This window comes from Cylas formicarius, unplaced genomic scaffold (assembly GCF_029955315.1).
Source record: "Cylas formicarius isolate icCylForm1 unplaced genomic scaffold, icCylForm1.1 PGA_scaffold_5__7_contigs__length_24384050, whole genome shotgun sequence".
Classification (NCBI taxonomy): domain Eukaryota; kingdom Metazoa; phylum Arthropoda; class Insecta; order Coleoptera; family Brentidae; genus Cylas; species Cylas formicarius.
In genome coordinates, this window is record NW_026844341.1 from 15,515,237 (window position 1) to 15,537,789 (window position 22,553).

At 35.2% G+C, this 22,553-nt stretch overlaps 1 protein-coding gene across 3 annotated transcripts in view; it reads left to right on the forward strand.

Moving 5' to 3' along the window:
* Nucleotides 1–22,553, forward strand: part of LOC132701795 (octopamine receptor) — a 301,768-nt gene that overhangs the window by 152,570 nt on the left and 126,645 nt on the right. For 2 of the 3 annotated variants that reach the window (XM_060669995.1, XM_060669997.1), the window contains exon 1: nucleotides 2,178–2,345. The exons of the other annotated variant lie outside the window; for it this stretch is intronic. The gene's annotated coding sequence lies outside the window, so the exon portion shown is untranslated. Of the gene's footprint in view, nucleotides 1–2,177; nucleotides 2,346–22,553 lie in introns of those variants that run through there. 3 annotated transcript variants of the gene reach the window in all.

Consider the following 22,553-nt stretch of genomic DNA (forward strand, 5'->3'; position numbering starts at 1 on the left):
TTTAAGGTTTGTTCCATCTCGTATGGTTCCTGAGATAATGCGATGGTCCCTCATAAACGGGTCACCCTGTACATTATTGTACCGTTTGTATAAAACACAGTTTCCCCATTGCGGCGGTGAGATCAAACAGTTCGAGGCGATGTGTCGTAAATCTCAATCCCAGCCTCTTTTACCAGCTCGATAATAGTTGACCGTCGAACGTATAGAAGTCGTTAAAAATTAAACGTGGCGTACACTGAAAGTTGTGTGTGTTTTGCCTTTCGCAACGGGTTTTAATATAATCCCCTCTCTCCACCAAAGTAGCTTAGAAAACATCACAAAGGTTGGCAGCTTCAACGGCCCTCGCGCTGTCCGTCTTATACGCTCGTCCTCTTCACCCGTTTCCCTAGCTCTCTCGCTCTCCCTCTTCCTTCCAGAACCGAGCTTTTAATGTGAATTATTAAGTTCGCCGCCATATTTTCGAGGCAACATTGTTCGTCGCGGAACGAAGTTCCTCCGCTTTTTCAAATTACGTCCCCGCATATCCGAATTTGGTGTTTATTCAGGAGTTAATGCCGAAGAAATTGAAAATGTCTTTCGCAGCCCCCGACGGAGGGGGTGGCATTATTTATGCCGCCAACGTTTTTCTCTTGATTCGTTAATATTCTGCTCAAAAGTTGCCCGTATTGTAAAACCACAGGCCAATTGAATTTTCACATGGAATTTTATATACGTTGGCAACGGTAATTTCGATTTTTCGAACTTTGTAATGTGAAATCGGTGAAATATACTTTTATACAGCCAGAAAAGTAATGAGGTGAAAGGGATAAGAATTGTGAATCAAACCGGCGGCGACGTTGTCAAACGGAAGAAAAAGTAACATTATATTGGATTTGGTAAATTCAAGGAAAGGCTGATAAAGAGAACGAAAGCGACGAGTGCTCCACGGATGAATATAGTAGAAGGAAATGACATAGAGAAAACAAAAGGATTTTTTGAGACGAGCAAGAAAATAAATCGAACATCACTCAGGGGGGGCCAAGAATGTGGATGAAGAAATATACGTACTACTGAAGGAAATAAAACAAGATTGCTTTCGAAAAATCGTCACCGGGCGGAGCAAATTCGTAGCGCGAAGCAGCTTTTAATTATAAAAGGAAAAACTTCGCGGTTTTCCCTGTATAAAATGTCCTTCACATCTTGTCGAACATCAAAGTTACAGCAAACATCGGTAAATATTAAAATTTACAAAAATAATAGCGACGAAACCTGAAACTTTCTCACGACAAGGTTTACGATACCGTTCAAATAAAATTATCCCATCTTTAATGGTTTTTCATTTATCGCCAATAATTTACTCACAAAAACGGAAATGTTTAGAATATTTTTGATTTTTTGCCAATAAATACACCCTGTATATGATTCAATCATTGTTCGAAGTAGAGGTTAGAGCCCTGGATTTTCCACGTTTCCTGGTTCAAGAATTTTTTGAAAATAGTAAACGGTTTTCGAGAAAATAAGTTTTTTCTGAAACCATGCTGCGCGCCGTAATAATCATCGCGTCTTGACAGCCCCCGAAATAACGATTCCAATATGGATTTTTTCAAATATCCCGAGCAGCGTATTTGATAGACGAAAACCGCAAATACAAAAATTGTAGCTCTTGATGCGGCCTATAACACCCTTTGAACCAACTAGCCATATTTTTTACTTACTTTGGTGTGTCTTGTCATTTTTAGTGATTTTATTCTACTTCAACTTGTAAATTTTTGCCTATTTGTCAAAAACGAATGGACAAAAATACAAAAAAATATGTGATGCAGGCTTATATATCACAAAATTGATAGTGTTTTGTTTTATACTTATAGCAATTGGAAAAAAACATTTTATTTTTTTGTTTACTATGACATCTATAAAAACAAAAAAAGTTACAGACAATTAATATGTTATCAAGATCAATTGAACGCACGATACATTCAACTTTTTTCGCGATATGAAACTCAAAATAAAAAACCCGTGAAGTTTAAAAGATTGCACTATTATCACCTATACATTTTCTGTAATTGTTAATCCGCTAATCGGGACAGCTAAGATGTTTTATTGCTTTATAGCAAGCGCCATATATTAAAAGACGCAGGCAGCGTATATACCGACACCAGATACGAAAATACCCAGTCGACGCGCGGGATTTGTGGGAAAACGCTCGTGGAAACGTTATATCTCCTCGTCGCGTCGTTATTCGCCTTAATTCGTCGGTGATTGTGACCCTAGTAGCTGAGGGAAGTGCCATGTAGGATGGAAAATTGATGTGCGAGACGATGAGTGATTCGCTCTTGCTTATTGTTGACGTGCGCCCCTGACATACGGTAAAATGGACTTGTTTTTATTCCATTCGGTTCCTAGTAACGGCACTGCATCAAAAATACACCAACGCGCAGTTTGCGAATGCCGAAATGACCCGAGAACTGCTTTCCCGGATGCTACCGAACATTTAAACAATATTTAAATTGCAAAAATATGATATAAAGTAAAAGAATTTGTTTTTCTTCGGCACTTCAATTTTGATTCAGCATTGTTTAATTACTTTAATTACAAAGCAACATTAAGTAACTCCGTCTGAAATGAATTATCATATAAACAATTACAAATCTAACTGCAACTTTTTTGAACAAGGCAAATCTAGTAAGGTGAGAAATATATTACATTTTAAGACACATGCTCGCACATGTAATTTTTTTAATTTTTTCTTGCCTATTTTGACAGTAAACAGAAAATATATAATTCATGGATCATTAATCACAAATCGATTAAAGAAGTTAAGGATAAATCCTTTATTCTTGATGTTAATGATGTTAGCCAACGAGCAGCTAAGCGGGTATTACAGGAAGAAAAGTATCATCCCTGAACTATGACGGAAATCTGCAAATCTGAAAATCCTATATTTTGAAGTGTAGATGATAAATGAATAATATATATAGAGTATGCCATAAATAGTACCCGCTGTATTAAAAATCTATATTGATGTTGACGCATAAAATGAGGTGAAATTGGTGTCTGGCATACGTAAAATTTAATTTGTAATGACGAAAAAATGTATTTTTTATTTAATTTACAAAAAGAAATCTTTTCCCCTTAATCCAAAAAAGCAATAAAATACAAACAATGCAAATATCAATGTTCTTTGTTGTGAGAAAGTTATGGGGTACAGGATGTAAGTGAAACTAATTCTCTTAAGGCCTGTTGTGGAGAATGTAAAAAAAAATGCAGATGCACTCTATTTTTTCATCGCCAGATACTGTTTAATCATGAAGCCAAGTTTTATTTAAAAGGATGAGCGAAATTTTTTTTCTTCAAATAATTTTTCTAAATTATTTGATTTCTACTCTCGCAGATTCCTTTCCAGAGCCATGATAGTTAGACAGTCAGATTTGGTTTTGCCCCCATTTTGCTTCACAAGTGCGGGTATTTCCCAGACAGCGGGTTGGTAGAGGGGGAGCAATAGAATGGACTGCAAGATCTCCAGATAGTACTCCCCTGGATTTTTTCCTTTGGTGTATAAGAAAAAATCCAAAATCTAGTTGATTTTAAACTTAATATTAAATACAGTTTAAAGCAAATTAATGAAAATACAACCAGAAACGTTTTGGAGGGGTTCTTTAACCTATATTGTCAAGAACACACCACTCTTACAAGAGTGGTTCAAGAGCGGCAAAAAGATTCATAGTAGACAAAAGACTCATCCTACAAGACTGCTGCATCTCACCTACGTTGTTTAAATATACACATTACAAAAAAAAATAAAATAAACGCATTAAAAACCCACATCAATAATACAACTATGTTCATCTTATAATTCGATGATGATCAAGTAAAGATAGTACAATGTAAAGAAGATGTAGAGTATATGGCCAGCGAGTGAAGAGAAGAATACAATAAATGGGGCTTTAAGCTGGACATTGGCAAAACCAAGTACATGAGTATCGGAGCAAAAAATTGGAGTTCTGGAACTTGATGACAACATTAACGTCAACAAACTGTCAAGGTAGTACATGAATACAAATATCTGGGAGGATCACCGTCAGAGTCGATACATCATAGGAGCATTAAACGAGATTGTGTGGTCAAGAAATTTAACAAAGAACAGTAAAATTCCCATATATAACTCCATGATAAAATGTGTTTTAACTTATAGCAATGACCGAAAACAACAAAAGGAGAATATTGTTGACTGAAATGGAAGCTATATGGAGATCAGCTAATATATAAAGATTAGAACATAAAACAGATTACTATATAAGACAGACAGGAATGAAAAAGTCAAAGTCAAATATCAAAGTCACAGAGGACATAGAGCAAAAACAACTAAAATATTTTGGATATGTTTAGAGAAAGACTACACGGCGGAGAAAGGAAAGAGGACGGCCAGGAAAGAATTGAGGTTAAGGAGTAAAAAATTCCTGAATGAGAATGAGTCGATTGACTGAAATGGAGAACGGGCATTGCAAGGCGTATAACGCTATAAATTGGTATCGGCACCTAATTTTTGATCCACCCTGTATGTGCTTCGTTTGCTGCAAAAAATGCGCAAAAGAAATTATGATGGACGTGTGCGGGCATTTTTCTTCAAATTTAATACCGGATTTTTAAATGAATTTGTTGCTGCACTTCTGGAAAAATAGTCACTTCAAATAATTAAAACAAATTGAAGCAGTATTGAAATAAAGGAGAGCGTGGAGTGGTGAGTAGTTAGTTTAACATTTAACATTCATTTAATATTGTTATATCCAGTATATTATATTAGTATTATGTAACCAATAATAGTAATGAAAAATTTTAGTTTTGTTGATAGCTATTAAAAAATATATCAAAATGGCAACACAATATATCAATTGTGATATATAAATGTCGACTGACTAAGTAGGGTTTTAATTATAACTCAAAAAGGCGCGGCTTGCGACGCACACGTAAGGTACTCTTTTGCAAATGCCTGGAGCGTTGAATGAAAAACTTTTGTACTTAAAACCGATTCTAAAATAACATACAAAGTGTTACATTACAAAAATTTAAATCCGCTATAAATTTCAGTTAAAATGGTTTAAAAATTCAGAGCAAATGCACAATTTACTTGCTAATGATAATAATATTTATCTTCAATTTCACGAAAAATTCCTCGCATTTACCCATTCCCAACTGAGTTTCTTGAAAATGCTCATTTGAAAATTGAAGCTAGATAAGAGGATAATTAAAATAATCCACGATTCGATAAAAATTGGAAATTTATGAATTTACGGTAACGCATGAATGACTTGCATGATTTATTGTGATAATAACAGCCAGCGTCATATCGAACGGATTTACTTAAACATTTTCGGGGAACGCGTTTTAACGCGTCGGATATAACCAATAAAACTAAATAGGTGCAAAAAAGATTGTCGCGCGCTACTTCTGGAAATTATTTGACGCCGCCAACGCGTGTAAAAGTCAAAATAATATATATGGGACGAGGTGTTAATTTTACGCCGGTCGTTAAACGGTCGCTTTAATTTTAAAAACTCTTTGCTTTGGGAAATGAGCGCGTCAGTTATTTTTACATTATAATCGGTTCGTTAAACCAGACGCGATCGAGTTTTAGAAAATCCGGGAAAGTTTTCCATATAAATTATTTCGATAGGTCTTAACGATGTCCATTTAGTCAATGAGGGAAACGAATGACGAGGGAAAACCTATAACTAATAAAGCTGACTGAAACACACATGGAAAAGTTAAAAATATAGGGAAAACCTATAACTAATAAAGCTGACTGAAACACACATGGAAAAGTTAAAAATATTAACAAGTTCCGTACGGTATTTAAGGACATCAATATATAATTGTAATTTATGGAGAACATTTTTTTCTTAGATCATCAATGGAGGACAATAACACATTGGTTTAGAATTCTCCAAATTTCTCAACTTCGCCGGATCATTCATACATACGGTTCGTCGTAAATTGGATGCATCACCTGGCGATGTAGAAACTTTTGCAAAACGCAAAACACGTGAGGCATTTTCGGACACAACTAGAAATACCCAATTTGTCCAACAAGTGCAAGAGATCGTTCACGAAATCCCTTCAAAGCCCATGAGGGCCATTGCGAGGGACCCTAATGTTTCTGAGGTCTAATCCGTCGTGTTGTCCACGCCATATATCGTACGTTATGCGTAGAGGACAGTTTATGTCGGAATCAGAGACAAGACACAAGATTGGATGGCCGAAAATTTTTATGACCACATCATCCCACCTAGCTCCCCGGATCTTAATCCTCTTGATTATTACGTACGAGACGCAATTGAGCGAGAGACCAATAAGCATCCCCATAACACTATTTCATCGCTCAGGATGCTATAATAACCATAAAGAAATAACGATCTCGGACTGGGTCCGTTAATTATTTATTATGTAGTCTAAGAGTCTAAATTTTAAAATTTGTCCACAAATATCGTATGTACCCTGTATAAATTACGTAAAAAAATCAGAGCCAAAAAGTGTTAAGACTTTAGAATAATATGTGTGGTAAGTAAAAATTCAGGTACTGTTATATCCTACAACATATTTCCCAAGTTTTTATAGGCAATTTCGCTAATTTGGAAAGAGAAATGGATCTGTTTAAATTACTAACACACTTAATTCCAAAACTAAAATACTGCTCGATAACATCTGTAGATGTTGAGCGAAGTTTTTCCATTTTTAAACACAGGGTTATAGATAAAAAGCACAATTTTCTTTTTGAAAAGATTGAAAAACTTATGCAACTATAATTTTTAGAATATACTGATCGAAATGAACACAAAATGCAAATATGCATTTTTATTATATGAAAAATTAAGACAATAAAAGTTTTTTTTTACTAAACTTCTGCTAATCTTTCGCCAATCATCTGGTTGGCATCTTCAGAGATTGACTGAAACGTTATTACAGTAGCCTGTGGAAGTTTCTTTAAAAAAAATTAAAAAAAAAAACAGATAAAAGTTTTTTTTTTCATAGATACATAGATACTTACATAGCAAATTGCTAAATATAAAATTTAAAATATGCGATTATAAAAAAAAAACATTGGTAGATTCAGGTAATAGTAGCTTGTAAAACATAAAATTCGAAAATTAGCAAACTATTTTTGGAGTTATAAATACAATTGTTAACTAAATCTATTTTAAAATTTCCCAAAAGGATATTGTGTCTTTTATCTGTAAAAATTTGTTTTGTATTGCTACCGAAATTATCGGGGAGTATTATATAATTGATATGATATAATTTTTGTTTTACCATTTTGAAGCTGGTGTTATTTTCAATTACTGACATTTTTTTTTTAATATTTTTAACAACTTTTTCGCAATGTACCCCAAATTCAATTACTAAATCCATTACATTTTCTTTCACTATTGGGTTGGAAAAAAGAATTATTGCATTTATTAGACCGGCTGAAGGCTAGTCGTTCAGATCTTAGATAACTTTTTTAACTAATTAACTAATTTTTGTCTAACTAATTCAAAGCTCTCGGCATAAAATGTAGCAGTGGCTAATCAAGTTCCCCAGCGAGTTATTACTGGTCTTGGCGGTATAAAACACGTGAAGGTGCTTTTAGAAATAATTTTTATATTTGGTTAATTAAATCATTTACCAGCGGAAACTGGTCTCTTATACATTCTGACACCCTATTGATACTATGTGTCAATTGTTAGGACGTAATTTAATATTATCTTCTATAATCATTTGATTCATTGGTTTAATCAACCTCTAACCACACCCATCACCGACTTTTTTTAATTACATTTACAGTTTTGCTTGTTTATAATATCAACACGGTATGTTAAATTTACAATATTTTGTCAAAAATTATTTTAAATTCGGGCCAGGTTTTAAAGTGACGTATTGGCTCCAATAACTACCTTACCTAAGTCTTTATCGAACTGGACTTGTTTGCTGTTTTTCGGTTTCTCTTCAACGCAATGTGGTATTGCTTGCTATGAATGTTCCCTCGTTGAAATTTTCATCCTTTGGGCTCATGTTCTACTGATTTGACATGCTGATCTACAATAAATTTGTTATCTGCATGAATCTGTAAAATATAAAAAACCAATAAATAATTCTTGTCTATATAATAATAATTTGCTTGAATACGTAATTTATAAAAGCAACACCTTATACCAAAAAACATATTACAGATATCTTTTTTACTATAAACTAATTGAGTAGAAAACTTTTATAAATGGAAGACAGGTGAAGCCTGGGTTAATATTATTTAGATTTTTTATTATTTCAATAGACTCACGAATTTTTCTTGGATAGAAGGAGATTGTTTTTGTGGAATGAAATCTGGTATTCTGTTTCGTTCTTTAAATAGTTTTAATCTTATCAAGTGACACACTACACACTCAACAAGGACAGATACTGCTTTTTGAAACTTGCTATGCAAGATTTATGAAGCTCTTTTGAAATGCGGTCCTTCAAGACAGACACATTATTTGAGAAGTTTCTTTAAAAAATAGCTGCTCTGTGTAATGGCGTTGTTATAACTCCCTTATATCTTATGTTGAAATTGTGAACATCAGTACGAAACTCTGCATTTCTATAAAGGTATTGTGAATTTTGAAATGAAATTATTTTGTTATACGTTAATGCCAAAAAGTGCCAATTTATATTTTTTAATTTATGACTAACTGGTTGGCCTCTTCTAATGGCACAATACAATAACTACGAATTTTCCGAATTCTCTGTGAGTTCTTGGCTGTTAAACAAAAAAAAAAAAAACAAATTAAAACTGGCACTCTTACCACTCTTGTTCACTGTTTTGTTTCACGGGGTTGAGCTCTGAAGCTACCACGAAAAAACTGGAAGCATTGAAATTATTGTTGCATCATAGAATATTGAAATTACCATGGACACACCATATAATAGAAGTTCTTAAAAGAATGGGCAAAGGAAAGGAGGTGGCTGACTCTGTGAAGTCCCAATATTTGGGACACGTAATGAGAAACAACTTTACTATATCGCAATCTGCCTTGCAGGGAAAAGCACCACGAAAACGATGGAGAATTTCCGCAAAAATGGAAGTTCGCTGTGCTTCTGTGTTATTTAACATTTGTTGGTGGCTTCTAATAAGCAATATAAAAGTGACGAGGGCTTCCAATAAGGGATATAAAGGTGTGGAGGAATGCGAAAATCCTTGTCTCCCTAAATGTAAATCCTTTTATATAGGGGCTTGCGAGAAAAATGACTGATGCCGAGCTTTTATGCCACACTTTATCCAAACCTATATTTTGACCACGCACTTCCTCACAGAACTCTAGCGAAATCTTCTATTTCTGCACGAACATTGGGTCTTGTTGATATTGAAGGGAACTACTAAGGTATTTAAGGAATTTTATTAATACCTATGTGAAGTGAAAGGTTATAGTGATACTCTGTAATTTATCCATTTTTAATATTTATAATATATACCATCGCAAGTTTATCTTTCATTAGATAGGGTGCGAAGAATATTGTAATGTTCATACACATGCCAGCAACAAAAACCCACCATCAAAAATTGGCGAATTCGACTTTTAACGAATATATTTCAACCAAACAATTTACATTAACGGGAATATATACGTCACTTCACCGGTTTCGTTAGACTACCGGGTTTCCAAATTCCACCGAACCCGTCGTCATATATAGGATGTCCCGGAAGTCGACGATAAACTCAACCTTATTTAGAATCGAAATCACCCTATATAAGTTTATATAATTCTGTCTGTTTAAAACGTTACTTTAGTTTTTGTATTTTTCACTTAAATCGAAGTCTGTGTTCACTTAAAAAAGTACGTTAAATAAATTGGACAAGGTTAGTATTTCTGGTTATATTATTCGATTCTCAAGGATGTATTTTGAATTGGAAAACGTCGTTAAAAAAATGTTTTTCCTTTTTTTTCAAAAATAAAAGAAAACTGCAGAAATACATTTTGATTGTACTAGTGCTCTGGTTATTCGCTAAAATAAATATATTAAAGCACTATCCTTGAGTTGTTTGTAGAATAACGAAAAGTTTATTTATTCCTCAAGCGAATATTTTTTAGTTTTTGTTGGAATAGTAACTTTGGTTAGTGGATGCAACAAGGACTGTAAACTGCAACTGCAGATTTCACGACTGTCTCAGTATATTTCTGAGACTATTAATGAAGGTTCTCAAACGGATATCATACATTATGATTCTTCGCCTAGATCACAAAATATTAATTCACAAGCTTTTGGATTTTCCGAATCACTTGTTTGTTTTCTTCATACTAGTCTAACCGCACTCAGTACATCTATCTATATGATGAGAGGCCATAATTATTCAACATTTTCTTTAATGACTTCATGTTAGTTTTTTGATATGTGCAGACGACGTAATTTTTTTTACAAAATCCGGTGTTCACAGGATTGTCTTACTTACTTACAGCGTAGTGTAGAGCAAATCAACAATTCGTCTCTAAATAATAACTTGCAACTTAATACAGCCAAGTGTAAAGTAGTCTCTTTCACCACCATAAGTGTAGCTGTTAAATATGACTATCATCTTTTTGATAAATCTCCCTCCCGTTCTAACAGTTTTTGTGACTTGTTAATATGGTACTGACAGAAGCAATGCCTCTGTAACTATTTTAAAATTGGTACTACATATACTTCTATTACTCATACGTTAGCTCCAAGTTGGAGTATGCATCGGTAGTTTGGTCTCCTGGGTACAATTGTCATATTGATAGTCTAGAAAAAATTCGGCGTAAGTTTTTGAAGTATGTATGTATGGCTTTTCGCATACAATATTATTAAATAGATTTATTTATTTTATAGGCAAATACCTTGAATTAGAGTTTCGATTTCCGCGACACTCTGTATATTTCGCATCGTCCGCCCGTCCAGCGTTGTTAAATCTCCCGACTGCAACAGCCCGTTCCAGATTTTAATTAATTGCGCCTATAAATTTAGGATTTAGGTGTATTACGCGAAGCCATTCAATCAAACGTGCCCGGCGGAGCTCCGTGTGAAAATAATGAAATCGCCAATCATTTTCCCTTTGATTTATCGACGATTTTGCGTTTGTCAGTTTTCGGGGGGCGGGGATCCGTTCCCATTCGCTCCTATGACGCCCCGTTTTATGCACGAGAGGTGGTAAAAATAATCAGTTATTAATTTATTCCCTACATCTGTCTCTGTTTCTTGATGCGAGAGAGTTATAAATCACTATTGAACTGTAAAACCGAGTGGTCTTGGCGTAGTAGTATGCGTAGTATGATATAGTCCCACACACGATGAATGGTTTTCAGCACAGTATATATTATATTGTTAGATTACGTTCGAATATTTAAATATTGGCGCGATCTATCGATTTCGGATGCGTCGGGAAATCTTCGGGTCTATTCGCGCGCGTGAGCCGGGACGCCGCAGAGGGTGGCGACGGGCATCAGTTTGATGCCCTGCTCTGGCATGCACCGCTCGACATTGACGCCAAGATCGGAAAAGTCGTCTTTAAAACAATCTCGATTTATTTAAATCTAACATCAGGTGTGGGGTACACGTGTAATCGTTTAACGTAATTTGGAGTGTGCTATAATGGCCGAAGAAGAACTGAATCGATCTTTGGGCGCCATAGCGTCGATCCTTGAGAATTTGCAACAGCGTGTCGGTACAAAGGAGCCGTCGCCGACATCAACCACATCGCCAGCCACCCAAACCACTCCCATTTCGTTGGCCTTGCCGAGTTTTGACCCCGACAATATGGATAGTGGTATTTGGTTACAAAAAATTGAAGGGTATAAGAACGAATTTGCTTGGTCAGATCGGGAAACCGTGAGTAGAATTGGTCCATTTTTGCAAAAATCTGCACTAAGATGGTTTTCGGCATGGCAACCCACGGAAGAAACGTGGGAAAATTTTAAATTTGACTTTTCTGTATCTTTTCCCAAACAAAAGAATTTGGGTAAACTGTTAAGCGATGCTGTAAATTATCGTAGTTCCGATGCGCGCAGTTATGTTGAATACGCGAGAATTAAATTAGAAAAATTAAAGCGCACGCGGGCAAGTTGGTCTGATTCGGATTTGATCGAAATAATTGCTCATTCAATAGACGATCTTGCGGTCAGAACTGCGGCCTATAATTGTAGTGCCGCCTCTGTTAGTGATTTAATTGCATTTCTCTCTAATTACATAAAAATTCCTCTAGTCGAAAAATCGGCATCCGAATTGAATAAGAAAAATAATGTATTTTCACACAAAAAAACGACGCAGGCAAATTGTTATTCTTGCGGTCAATCGGGACACTTTTCTCGCGATTGTAAATCTAAAACTAAGAATACCAATAACTCGGATAATAAAGGGTTTGATGTTTGCCGATATTGTAAAAGACCTGGTCACGGCATTGAAAATTGTTTTCGTCGGCAAAATAAACAAAGTCGAGGAAGTGAAGTTTCAGAGTCCGGACAGGACCCAACCGTAAAGAAATTTAAATCTCATCACGTTTTGCTCAATTCACATAATTTTAATGAAAACAAGTTAAAAACTGTGCCTATCGTTATTTCGGGTTACACTACAAATTGTTTAATTGATACCGGCTCCACGTGTTCGCTAATAAAAGAAACGTTGGTAGACAAATTAAATCTAAAGAAAATTCCGCGTGTTACTCCTTTACGATGGTTCGACGGTACCATACATAATTCTTTTTCTTTTACCAAAGCATTGGTAGAGTTTCCCGAAATAAAAATAACGCTTGATCTTGTTATTGTGCCGCATAGTCATTCCAAATATGACGTTATCGTTGGTGAAAATGTTTACGAAAATAATGTAGTTTTAATAAAAAATAAAAACGTTCAAAAAATTATGCCCATGCTTGCGCTTACAAATTCTACTCGAACCATTCATAACTCGGAAATAACAAGTGATCTGGAGCATGCAGAAATGGCTGAACTAATCAAACTGCTGGGGAATTATCAGAATTTGTCAACTGCTACTGATTTTACCATTAAACCTGTCAATACCGGGGAATTAACCATCACATTGACAGAAAACAAAACTGTTTATCACCATCCCTACCGTATGTCGGAGTTTGAGCGTCAGAAAGTACGTGGCATCGTTGCTGATCTAATTAAAAACGAAATCGTCCGGGAGAGCAATTCTCCATTTGGGAGCCCGATTATACTCGTTAAGAAAAAAGATGGGACATTTCGATTGTGTGTCGATTATCGTCATTTGAATAAAATAACTTTAAGAGATCGGTATCCATTGCCACGTATTGACGATCAGCTCGATCGTTTAGGCAAAAATAAATTTTTCACGTCACTTGATATGGCTTCGGGCTTTCACCAAATCCCGATTAATCCCGAGTCGATTCCAAAAACCGCTTTCGTGACACCGGATGGTCAGTATGAGTATTTAAAAATGCCTTTTGGACTGGCCAATGGTCCTGCGGTCTTTCAGAGAGCAATTAATATGGCTTTAGGTAACCTAAAATATGACACCGCGGTTGTTTACATGGATGACATAGTAATACCCTCCATCACACTTGAGGATGGATTTTGTAAACTAAAATTAGTTCTTGATGCTTTGTCTAAAGCCGGATTTTCAATTAACCTTCGTAAATGTCGATTTTTTATGCAAAACATCACCTATTTAGGTCGTCAAATATCGGCTGATGGTATCCGACCTGATCCGAATAAAGTTAAAGCAGTCAAGGAAAGTCTGTCACCCACTAACGTGAAACAAGTGCGCCAATTCATCGGTTTGGCGAGCTACTTCCGTAAATTTATTCCCGCTTTTTCTTCCAAAGTAGCTTGTATAACTCACTTGACTCGTAATGATGTTCCCTTTGTTTGGACGACTGAATGTGAAAAAGCAAGGCAGTATGTTATTGATGTCCTTACTCAAAAACCCCTATTGTCAATTTTCGATTCAAATTTAGAGACTCAATTGCATACTGATGCGAGCAGTATTGGTTTCGGTGCTATTTTATTGCAGAAACACAGTGATACCTTTCGTCCAGTTGAATATTTCAGTCAAAAAACCAATCCAGATGAAGCTATGTATCATTCGTTTGAACTAGAGACTCTGGCCGTTGTGAAAGCTTTAAAAAATTTTCGTGTATATTTGCTTGGATTAAGATTCACTTTAGTAACTGATTGCAATTCCTTAAAATTATCTGCAAGCAAAAAAGAACTTAAGCCGCGGACCGCCCGCTGGTGGGCTTATATGCAGGATTTCGACTTCGAAATTGTTTATCGTAAGGGCTCTGAAATATCTCATGTTGACTTCCTTAGCAGGAACCCAATTGAAACTGTAGCTCATATCGATTCACAACCCAATTTTCATAAAAATTGGCTTACCGTATCACAAAGTCAAGATGAGGAATGTAAACAAATCATTCAATCTTTGAACGATGCTAAAGATGATGTCAAACGAAAATATAAATTAGAAAAAGAGACCTTATTTCGTATTACAACCAATAAAAATAACAAATCGTCTCAGTCTTTACTTTTTGTACCATCTAATAACCGTTATAGTCTTTTGAAAATATTTCACGATGATCAAAGTCACATAGGTTGGGAAAAAACTCTTGCCTCAATCAGACTTTACTTTTGGTTTCCCCATATGACCAGGTATGTTAAAAAGTATGTTGAACACTGTTTGATATGTGCAGTACGAAAAAATCAGACGGGTCCTAAACAAGGCTTCCTTACTTCTATCCCAAAGCCCGATGAACCATTCCATACAGTTCATGTCGACTGTCTGGGCCCCTTACCAGGTAATCCAAAAAACTATAAATATATCCTTGTTATAATTGACGCCTTCTCCAAATTCTGTCTCCTATATCCTCAATCCACCGTTACTACAGAAGAAACAACACAAAATTTTGCTAAATTCCTCAGCATATTTGGCACGCCCTCCAAACTAATTCACGACGCTGGAACTAATTTCATAGCAAAAATATTTAAATCATTTACCGAATATTTTGGCATCGAATTACACGTGACAACCCCCGGTGTTCATCGCTCCAACGGACAAATAGAACGCTATATGCGAACTATTACCAATTTGTTAAGAGTTGAATCCAATAAAGTAACAGATTGGCCGAACAAAGTATGGAAGATCCAGTTAGTAATCAATACTACGAAACAAAAGACGACTGGTTGCTCACCTTTTAAGTTAGTATTTGGTCGAGAGGGTCAAACGCCTCAAATTCGTACAGTCTTAACCGATTTGCCAATCCCTGATGAAACTAAATCTCCAGTGGATTATTCCGCAGTTATAAAGAAACTACGGCAAAATTCAGAAAGGCAGTTGAATTATCTAAATAAGAAGCGAAGAGACAATCAGCTGTATAAAGTAGGTGATACTGTTTTGTTAAGCCGAGGTCAAAGACCTGAAAAGTTTTCTTGTGAATTTGTTGGTCCTTACATAATCAAGAGATCACTTACCAATAATCGGTATTTGATTAAGAAATTAGGTACTCCGAAAACTTTTAAATGTTCTAAGGATCAGTTGCGGCATTGGCCTACTGATTGGACGCCTGACGATTTCCAAAGATTATTACAACTAGACAATTGTAAGTACATAATTTGACTTGTTGTGCCGTGTTAGATTGATTTGAGTTGTGTATATAAAACTAATTTAAATAGTCTTTGGAGTATTTTGTGTTTTGATTTTGTTGTTTGAGAGCCCATCGCAAATACGTGCTTATTGCAGTATTTCCATCGCGCTGCTCAAGTCAACTCTGTGTTTTGATTTTGTTGTTTGAGAGCCCATCGCAAATACGTGCTTATTGCAGTATTTCCATCGCGCTGCTCAAGCCAACTCTGTGTTTTGATTTTGTTGTTTGAGAGCCCATCGCAAATACGTGCTTATTGCAGTATTTCCATCGCGCTGCTCAAGTCAACTCTGTGTTTTGATTTTGTTGTTTGAGAGCCCATCGCAAATACGTGCTTATTGCAGTATTTCCATCGCGCTGCTCAAGTCAACTCTGTGTTTTGATTTTGTTGTTTGAGAGCCCATCGCAAATACGTGCTTATTGCAGTATTTCCATCGCGCTGCTCAAGTCAACTCTGTGTTTTGATTTTGTTGTTTGAGAGCCCATCGCAAATACGTGCTTATTGCAGTATTTCCATCGTGCTACTCAAGTCAACTCTGTATTTGTAAATGCGTGCTTACTACAGAATTTCCATCGTGTCTGTCAGCTTGTGAGTTATTACGTAAATCTAGTCCCAATTGTTTGTGAAATTCATTTGATTGATGAATTCTCGTTTTTTGTTCATTACAGGGAACTCTGGGACGGCTGATGATAAATCTGCAGAATGAAAGGTTTACGAATTTTTACCGATGTACACATCTATATATTTTAACGTTGCTGTAAAGAAATAAAACTTTGTTTTTTTTCTGTGTGTTCATGTCTGTGACACTTCAAATGAGTCATGCATTCCGAGAGCGGAATGTTGTCAGTTTGGCCGTGTTAGATTACGTTCGAATATTTAAATATTGGCGCGATCTATCGATTTCGGATGCGTCGGGAAATCTTCGGGTCTATTCGCGCGCGTGAGCCGGGACGCCGCAGAGGGTGGCGACGGGCATCAGTTTGATGCCCTGCTCTGGCATGCACCGCTCGACATTGACGCCAAGATCGGAAAAGTCGTCTTTAAAACAATCTCGATTTATTTAAATCTAACAATATAATGATATATACTAATAATAATAATAATGATCAAGATAAATAAGAACGAAAAGTTCAGATTTTCAAGAAATTATATATTTTGAAATGACAATTGTTTCGACAACACCGTCTCTTTATCAAATGTAATATTTACATACTACCTGCTACTGTATATACCGAAAAATGACCACAAAACCTTAATTAATGTTGTTGTGAGAATTTCAGTTCAATAAAGGAGAGGTATTGAAATCTAATTGATCGTTAAGCAATACATTTGAATGTCTCATTTTTTTAATCTCCATGGCTTCCAATAAATCTAATTTTCTACCTTTTGTGGCTGTATGTAAAATATCAAAATTGCCTTCAAAAATGTGTTATTCTGTGTTTAATTGTATAGCATTATTAGAATCTAGACTATTGTTTTTAAACGCTCCTTTATGTTCGTTAATGCGTTTCTTGAAGGATCTACCTGTTTGTCTACTATAAATTTTAGGACAAGATCCGCATTTCAACCTGTAGACTCCTGATTTTTGGGATTTTGGACATACCGTTTTATAGTTTGCTAAATATTTTCGTATTGTTTTGTTAGTTCTGAAAGCTATTTTTAAACCACATTTTGACAAATGTTTCGAAACTTTTTCACTAGGTTCTCCTATGTATGTAATTGTTTAAAATTGTTCGTGTTCTGTATTAGGTTTCGGATAAATAGAATTTACTGTTGTCAGTATTGGTTTTTTATTTATAATTTTATCTATAATGGACGGATTGTAGCCGTTGTTCAGTGCAATTTGTTTAATAATATTAAGTTCTTTGTTGTAATTTTCTGTTGAGAGTGGCGTATTAAGAACTCTGTGTATAAATACATTTTTGACGATAATTTTGATATTTTAAATACAACCACAAAAAGTAGAAAATTTAATTTATTGGAAGTCATCGAGATTAACAAAATGAGACATTCAAATGTATTGCTTAACGATCAACTAGATTTAAATAACTCTCTTTTATTGAACTTAAATTCTCACAACATTAATTAAGGTTTTATAGTCATTTTTTGGTATATATATAGTAGCAGATAGTTTGTAAATATTACATTTGATAACGCCACGGTGTTGTCAAAACAGTTGTCATGTCAAAATATATAATTTCGTGAAAATCTGAACTTTTAGTTCTTATTTATTTTGATAAATGGATTTCATCAAGCAAAAGCCACCCCATTTCAATTTTTTAAAAATAATGATGATAATAAAAATAATAATAATAATAATAATCCAAAATATAGGCTTTAAATTTTCAAAGAAAAACACTCAGTGTGTGCACTTTTGTCGACTAAGAAAACCTCTTATCAGCCAGTACTCTACTTAGAAGAAGGTATCATCGAATGCTTAGATACAATAAAATTTTTGGAACTTTTTTTTGAACTAACGAAAACTAACCAAAACTCACCACTGAATGTAAACACTCACTAAATATCCTAATACTTTTATCACACACAAAATGGGTAGCCGATCTATAAAGTTTGCTTCAAATTTACAAAGCCCTCATTCTGTCAAAAATTGACTATGGCTGTATCGTCTACTCCTCTGTAAGAAATTCATGTTAGATCTGCTAGATCGCATTCAAAACTTGGGTGCTTTTCGAACAACACCAGTCCAGAGCCTCTACTGTGGATCTCGATTGATGCCACTAAACCTACGAAGAAAAATAGCAATGACAACACATATAACGACTGCAAAGACATATCCAAAACATCCGAACAATAAATTCTTATTCTCGGATATAAATGCCTACTTCAGTGGAAGAAGTATTACACGTCCTTTAGCAGTGAGATATAGAGAGTATCTCAAAAAAATTGAAGTTAACCTACCAAGAGAACCGATAAATGATAATGATGATGTGGCAACTGCAAAAAATTTATTACCAAGAAGAAATCAATTCAGACAATTGGTTAACGAAAAGATTCAGGTCTGGCAAAGCATCTGGACTGAACGTAACACCTTGCTTCGAAAAACAATACCAGAAGTAACGGAAAGTATGAGCACACAGATCTACCCAGACTGGAAGCAGTGAGAGCTTTTGGTGTTTCTAGAGAACAATGAACACTTACCCACAAACATCTCATTAACGGTGAACCTTCTCTCAAGTGTGATATGTGTGAGGTATATTTCACTGTCGTTCACATAATCAGTGACTGCCCAATATATAGTATACACAGACAACAATATAAAATAAATCCGATTTTTGAAGGCAACTTGAAGAAGGAACAGATTATATAGAATATATATAGAAAATACGAGGGACATATGTGTGAATGCAATAAAAATTGACAGCTAAAGGCCCTAGCAGGCCCTAGATGCTTTAGATTGGGGGTGTTTTAGTGGGTAAACCTTAATTGGACAACTCACCTGGGACTCCCTGGTGAGTTGTCCCCTGCGGTTGCCACACGGGGTGTCAATAAAGAATTTCACCTCCAGTTCCCTCAAAGCTCAAAAACTAAAAGTCTTTATTAAGATAACATGAGCTCTTAAAGCCACTTACACTCAACCCCTATATAAACCTACACATTTCAAGTAATAGTAAAAGTAAGCATAAAACTATAACAATGTGTACCTTAAACTACACATCAAAGAAGAACCTTATTATAACATATAAATTTACTCTTGATTTTTACAATTTAATTATTTCGCTCGGGAAGAAGTAAATTCCTTTTTAAAAGTTTTGCATGAACCAAGAAACTTTGATTTTAGCACGTGATCTAAGGAGTTGAACAAAATTACAGCATTATATGTAAAGGAACATCGAAATTTGGCACTTCTGAGGTTCATGAATTACTTGCCTAATTTGTCATCCAAATATTTATATACGGTCAAATTTGCATAATATAAAATAAAAGCGTATTTCGAATTTTCTGTAGCCAATAAGAGGTCACTGTGTCTAAACAGGGGTAATACACAATATGGCAGTAAGATAAACGAGAGAGAACGAGACTTCTATTATTTGAATGTAGGAATCTCCAACTCGTATAACATTGTTTAGAGACATGAGCGACATGATCCAAAAACTTCATATTATCAGCACTCAGATTTTTGACAGACTCTACAACATGAATAGGTTTATTGTCCACATATAGTTTAATGATGTTAACTAACTTTCATTCTCTTGTAAGGAAAAATAATGAAACTACCCTTTGATGGGTTTAAGCATAAAATATGCCCCTCTGCAAAAATGGCTATATTTCCCAAATCCCTTTTTAGAATGTTCGTTGGACACTGACATTGGACTGACAGACACGGGCCCAAATCACTTTACAAAACAAGACCCACAAGAACGTTTGAAGTAGACGATATCAAAGGTAATAAAAATTACAACCCCTTTGAACTATCGAATTCTGTTTGCAATATTGTTTCATTCATTTTGCAAATAAATCTTTTGGTGTGGGTGTATCCTGGGTAATCATATTCATCATCAGTATTGATATATAAGAAAGCAGTAAAGTACCTGAGTCACATTGTAATGTACTCATTCGGCAATAAAATGCAAAAAAATTTCTATTATTGGAAAAAGTCAATCCATAACCAAAGCAGGTCCGGATTACCGGTTTGGTATGATCCGCCATCTTGCTGAAAAATAAATCTCTCTGCTTGGCACAAATTTTGAATGCTCGGAGAATCGTTTTTTTTTAACAGCATTTATGAGCTGCATATTTCCTAATGTAGCAAACATACAGTCCCAAATCATGGCCTCCGCATGGTTTCAAGCAGTCTTTATGGAAAGCCCGACTTTTCGTTTTTCACTAAAAATAACCGAATGCTACTGTTCCTCTGACCATCCCACTCCTTCTTTACATCGAGATGAGAGCTTTATTTTCTGTTGCCTGGTTAACATTCAATGTGGACCTTTGGAAATAAAGTTTAAAATTAATTTACCTTATAAAATGCAAGACGACTCATGAATCCACTTTCTGGAAGTTTCTCTGCAATATGGAGATTTTCCAGCTTCATTCCATTCAGAAGTTAGGTCTTTAAGATTCCCCCGCCTATTCTTTTTGCAGGTTTTAAATAACTAAGTTCTATATTGCTGCGTAAAGTCGAATGATTATTTTCAATGTCCATGAGACCAAGTCAAAAATCAAACTTACAGCGAAAACCAGACAAAATCTAAAATCCCGCAAGTTAATGAACAGCGCAGCGGATTTTCCGCTCGCCTTGTATAAACAACAAAGCTTAGACGTATTTATATAAAGTTTTAGGTAGGCCGGTGAACACGTTACCGATATCTTCATTTAAATTAGCAGTTTATAATGCCGGGGTTTGTAAATCTCGACCGGTAGATACGGTAAATATTTATTTAGGACCGGCGCCCCCATTTTCACCTCAAATCTAACACGGTTTCGTGGGCCTCTGAATCAGGACGTTGGAAATAACCTTCCGACGAAATCCCTTGTTTAAATTTTCTCTTAAATCAGCTCAAACAAAGTTTTTAGTCGTATTGTAGGCATTGCGAAAAATACGCTAAACATGTGTCCCAAAATATATCGTCTTGCCTTTAGACGGCATTTATCAAAATAATTGATTAAGCGGCACTGTAAGACAGAATATCAGGGCCAGACTATTAAGGAGTTTTTAAAATATAAGTATAACTTTTTTATGTGCTCCTAGACATTACTTTGCGAATAAATCAAACCGGTCCAGTGTAGTAGTAAGGAAATTGAAACCCAAAATAATTGTATCTGAAAAATGTCAAAAATTGTACCCCTGCCCAAAAAGAAGAATATTCAATATTTAAATGATTTTCGCCCTATAGCTGTTCCACCACTCTTTTCAAAAATTTTTGAATCTCTTTTATTAACTCAAACGGCAAACTATTTTGAGGTAAACTCATTGTTTTACAAGCGACAATTCGGTTTTCGTTGCGGCAAGTCTATTGTGGAAGCTGCTAGTAAGCTTATGTGAGCCTATATTGCTACCCAAGTTAGAATATTATATTATAATTTTACTGATACAAGCATCAACTTAATTGCTAAACAATCGTAAGCAATACGTATACGGTATGACGGAACCAAGCCTCAGGTAAAAATCAACCCCACCCCACCGATGTTCCACAAGGCTCCACGCTTGGCCCAGTGCTATTCTTAATATACATAAACGACATAAGACTGACTGATATTGATCAGGGAACTATCTTACTGTTCGCTGACGATACGGTTGCAATATATAGCGACTGCAATTTCCTATCTTTAAGTAATAAGTTAAATAGTGGAATGTCTGATATATATATAATTGGTGCAACTGCAATTTACTCAGTCTTAACCAGCAAAAAACACAGCAATAAATTTTTATTTGTAGAAACCATGATTACGAAAATCCGGCCTCAGTCAAATACCTAGGGTTTCATTTTGATCCACATCCAACGTGGAAAGATCATGTAGACAAATTATGTAATAGGATTACCGACGATATATTTTTAATTAGATCACTGAAGGATCTTGTGCTGCGGTCTGTGTTAATGTTGGCTTACCATTCTCTTTTTGTCTTACGGTTTACTTATATGGGGCCATTCTGCTCATACATATCATGTATTCTCTTTACAAAGGAGATTGGTGAGAGTATTGTCGGGAATAGGATATGCCGATGACGTAAGACCATATTTTATTGGCCTCCGTATTCTGACGTTGACAACTAATTATATTTTATTGCGTCTTATTTACATGAAGAAGAATGCTAATCTCTATACGACAAATACTGAAATCCACGAACATAACATCCGTGGTACAACTGTTATAAGATTGCCTTTCTTAATAACTTTACGGTCCTCTGTTATATAATAAATTACCCAACAAATGAAGGGATTTAAGTTTGAATGCGTTTATAGCGAACTTAAAAAA